General features: G+C 51.7%; 1 non-coding gene across 1 annotated transcript in view; it reads right to left on the reverse strand.

Annotated features, from left to right (window-relative positions):
• The window catches only part of LOC124573926, a 1,910-nt gene extending 852 nt beyond the window's left edge, over positions 1–1,058 (reverse strand). Inside the window, exon 1 of the ribosomal RNA XR_006972245.1 lies at positions 1–1,058. This exon is cut by the window's left edge and continues 852 nt beyond it. This is a non-coding gene — a ribosomal RNA (small subunit ribosomal RNA).
• Between the last annotated feature and the right edge of the window lie 3,942 nt (positions 1,059–5,000).

Below are 5,000 nucleotides of genomic sequence, written 5' to 3' on the forward strand. Positions count from 1 at the left end.
AACATACTTGGCAAATGCTTTCGCTTCTGTTCGTCTTGCGACGATCCAAGAATTTCACCTCTAACGTCGCAATACGAATGCCCCCGCCTGTCCCTATTAATCATTACCTCGGGTTCCGAAAACCAACAAAATAGAACCGAGGTCCTATTCCATTATTCCATGCACACAGTATTCAGGCGGGCTTGCCTGCTTTAAGCACTCTAATTTGTTCAAAGTAAACGTGCCGGCCCACCGAGACACTCACTCAAGAGCACCCTGGTAGGATTGCAACGGGGTCCGCCTCGGGACGCACGAGCACGCACGAGGCGCGTCGCACGCCTTCGGCTCGCCCCACCGGCAGGACGTCCCACGATACATGCCAGTTAAACACCGACGGGCGGTGAACCAACAGCGTGGGACACAAATCCAACTACAAGCTTTTTAACCGCAACAACTTTAATATACGCTATTGGAGCTGGAATTACCGCGGCTGCTGGCACCAGACTTGCCCTCCAATAGATACTCGTTAAAGGATTTAAAGTGTACTCATTCCGATTACGGGGCCTCGGATGAGTCCCGTATCGTTATTTTTCGTCACTACCTCCCCGTGCCGGGAGTGGGTAATTTGCGCGCCTGCTGCCTTCCTTGGATGTGGTAGCCGTTTCTCAGGCTCCCTCTCCGGAATCGAACCCTGATTCCCCGTTACCCGTTACAACCATGGTAGGCGCAGAACCTACCATCGACAGTTGATAAGGCAGACATTTGAAAGATGCGTCGCCGGTACGAGGACCGTGCGATCAGCCCAAAGTTATTCAGAGTCACCAAGGCAAACGGACCGGACGAGCCGACCGATTGGTTTTGATCTAATAAAAGCGTCCCTTCCATCTCTGGTCGGGACTCTGTTTGCATGTATTAGCTCTAGAATTACCACAGTTATCCAAGTAACGTGGGTACGATCTAAGGAACCATAACTGATTTAATGAGCCATTCGCGGTTTCACCTTAATGCGGCTTGTACTGAGACATGCATGGCTTAATCTTTGAGACAAGCATATGACTACTGGCAGGATCAACCAGGGAGCTGCGTCAACTAGAGCTGAGCAGCCGGCCGCCCGGGAGTGTGTCCCGGGGGCCCGCGCGAACACGCAAGCGTCCGCTCAATTATTCTGCAAACAGGAGGAGGCTGAGCTCCCCTGCACAATACACCTCGAAACCCTCTCAGGTCCCGGCGGCGCGCAGCGCCGTCCTAAGTACTTGGTCGGGTTCGAGAGAGGCGCAATCGCCCGGAGTTTGGCGAGTAGACGCTTTAGGTGCGACCACCCGTGCTCCCAACTGAGCTTGCCGCTGCCGACAGAGGCCCGGGAGCGTGCTGTCGTGGCATTGCCGGCGGGAGACAACACGCGCCACCTACGGTGACCGGCAGCTCCAACGCCAGCGCCACAGAAGGACAAAAGCCCCACTTGGGTGCCGAAGCGAACTCTCCCAGCACAGCGCACGCGCCAACACGTCCGCACAGCTGCGATACAAACCACCTGCGAGAACCGCAGAGGCGACCGAGCAGCAGACGGCGTCGCGGCGCCGAGCGCCGGGCGGCGGCGCATCCTCAGCGCACACAGTCCTCAATCGGACCAGCACACTGCAGATGTCCACCGCGCTTCGCACCGGGCCCGCGAGGACCTACTTTGGCCGCACGGCGCCGCGTGCAGGGTGCGCCGGCGCGCAGCTGCGCCGCCTGCCGCCTCCGTCGGCCGGCGCGCCTGCCACTGGCCGCCCCCACCAGCCAGCTGTAGCGCGTGCGCCCACGCACCGCGCGGCCAGCACGCCGGGAGGCCCCCCCTCACCGGCCGGGGACGGTCCCACCCAGCCACCGCCGCGTATCGCTTCACACCCAGATGCCATTCACGTTCGTGGGCATGGTGGGTATCGCTGGAACAACCGGTTGGTAGCTCAACCGATCGTCGCCATCACTGATTCACCTCTAGCGAGAACAACCGCACCACAACGGTTTACCAGTTGTTAATTTGCATAACGTCACCAGCAAACGTAGGCGTCCATCGCCATTTGCAAATTCAACGATTGTTGCATGCCTGTGTCAGGTGTCACGACACACTATGTCTGCCCACATACACGCAACAACATGTGCACGCTTCGCGAACACGTGGAAGGTGGCCCCCGTACGTATGCGATGTCCATTGCGCGAACGACTGTCAACCGGCCTCTGTCGCATGTCGCAGATGTGGAACGCAGTGCACCATGCTATCACGGTGTGTGAGAAGAGACGACTACGTCTGACAACACGCGCCACTACATCAACAGACGGCTCATGCTGATCGCCATCCAGGGCATACCACACTGCAATCCAGCTCTTATAGGGAGACGACACGTAGCTGAGTGCACAACATTTGGACCGCATGGTTCGCCGTTGTTGGCGCAGTCGTTGTACGGTCACATGTACCACGATGTATCATTCAGTACATGAGGACCAATGTGCAGTACAGTGTGTGATTTGGACGTACAACATCAGCGGACAGTTGACATAGGCCGTACCACAGCGTAGGCTAAGTGCTTCGCACATGCGAATGCCAATGAACAACTGCAAATGCCAATGAACAACTGCAAAGGGCATTGAGCATGTACGTCCTGCTGCCATCCACATTACAGTGTATAGCTGCAAGGTGTTTAACATGAAGCGATACACTGGGGACCGGGCAGTGCGAGTAGCAAACTATATTGCGGGGGTTGCAGTTAGGCAACACTACACTAATTTAACGCGTTGTATGACAATTACAGAGCAGGTTAAGGCCCAACGTGTGTTGGGTTAAGGCCCAACGTGTGTTGGGTTAAGGCCCAACGTGTGTTGGGTTAAGGCCCAACGTGTGTTGGGTTAAGGCCCAACGTGTGTTGGGTTAAGGCCCAACGTGTGTTGGGTTAAGGCCCAACGTGTGTTGGGTTAAGGCCCAACGTGTGTTGGGTTAAGGCCCAACGTGTGTTGGGTTAAGGCCCAACGTGTGTTGGGTTAAGGCCCAACGTGTGTTGGGTTAAGGCCCAACGTGTGTTGGGTTAAGGCCCAACGTGTGTTGGGTTACGTTAAGGGGCAATGTGGGTTACGTTAAGGGGCAATGTGGGTTACGTTAAGGGGCAATGTGGGTTACGTTACGGCGCAATATAGGTTACGTTACGGCGCAATATAGGTTACGTTAAGGCGCAATATCGGTTACGTTAAGGCGCAATACAGGTTACGTTAAGGCGCAATACAGGTTACGTTAAGGCGCAATACAGGTTACGTTAAGGCGCAATACAGGTTACGTTAAGGCGCAATACAGGTTACGTTAAGGCGCAATACAGGTTACGTTAAGGCGCAATACAGGTTACGTTAAGGCGCAATGCAGGTTACGTTAAGGCGCAATGCAGGTTACGTTAAGGCGCAATACAGGTTACGTTAAGGCGCAATACAGGTTACGTTAAGGCGCAATACAGGTTACGTTAAGGCGCAATACAGGTTACGTTAAGGCGCAATACAGGTTACGTTAAGGCGCAATACAGGTTACGTTAAGGCGCAATACAGGTTACGTTAAGGCGCAATACAGGTTACGTTAAGGCGCAATACAGGTTACGTTAAGGCGCAATACAGGTTACGTTAAGGCGCAATACAGGTTACGTTAAGGCGCAATACAGGTTACGTTAAGGCGCAATACAGGTTACGTTAAGGCGCAATACAGGTTACGTTAAGGCGCAATACAGGTTACGTTAAGGCGCAATACAGGTTACGTTAAGGCGCAATACAGGTTACGTTAAGGCGCAATACAGGTTACGTTAAGGCGCAATACAGGTTACGTTAAGGCGCAATACAGGTTACGTTAAGGCGCAATACAGGTTACGTTAAGGCGCAATACAGGTTAGGTTAAGGCGCAATACAGGTTAGGTTAAGGCGCAATACAGGTTAGGTTAAGGTACGACATAGGTTAGGTTAAGGTACGACATAGGTTAGGTTAAGGTACGACATAGGTTAGGTTAAGGTACGACATAGGTTAGGTTAAGGTACGACATAGGTTAGGTTAAGGTACGACATAGGTTAGGTTAAGGTACGACATAGGTTAGGTTAAGGTACGACATAGGTTAGGTTAAGGTACGACATAGGTTAGGTTAAGGTACGACATAGGTTAGGTTAAGGTACGACATAGGTTAGGTTAAGGTACGACATAGGTTAGGTTAAGGTACGACATAGGTTAGGTTAAGGTACGACATAGGTTAGGTTAAGGTACGACATAGGTTAGGTTAAGGTACGACATAGGTTAGGTTAAGGTACGACATAGGTTAGGTTAAGGTACGACATAGGTTAGGTTAAGGTACGACATAGGTTAGGTTAAGGTACGACATAGGTTAGGTTAAGGTACGACATAGGTTAGGTTAAGGTACGACATAGGTTAGGTTAAGGTACGACATAGGTTAGGTTAAGGTACGACATAGGTTAGGTTAAGGTACGACATAGGTTAGGTTAAGGTACGACATAGGTTAGGTTAAGGTACGACATAGGTTAGGTTAAGGTACGACATAGGTTAGGTTAAGGTACGACATAGGTTAGGTTAAGGTACGACATAGGTTAGGTTAAGGTACGACATAGGTTAGGTTAAGGTACGACATAGGTTAGGTTAAGGTACGACATAGGTTAGGTTAAGGTACGACATAGGTTAGGTTAAGGTACGACATAGGTTAGGTTACGGTACGACATAGGTTAGGTTACGGTACGACATAGGTTAGGTTACGGTACGACATAGGTTAGGTTACGGTACGATATAGGTTAGGTTACGGTACGACATAGGTTAGGTTACGGTACGACATAGGTTAGGTTACGGTACGACATAGGTTAGGTTACGGTACGACATAGGTTAGGTTACGGTACGACATAGGTTAGGTTACGGTACGATATAGGTTAGGTTACGGTACGATATAGGTTAGGTTAAGGTACACATTGTTGTAAGGAAAGGTTTAATGGGGGGCGGGGCGGGGCGGCCGGTTTGTTGA

This window comes from Schistocerca americana, unplaced genomic scaffold (genome assembly GCF_021461395.2).
Source record: "Schistocerca americana isolate TAMUIC-IGC-003095 unplaced genomic scaffold, iqSchAmer2.1 HiC_scaffold_198, whole genome shotgun sequence".
Taxonomy (NCBI): domain Eukaryota; kingdom Metazoa; phylum Arthropoda; class Insecta; order Orthoptera; family Acrididae; genus Schistocerca; species Schistocerca americana.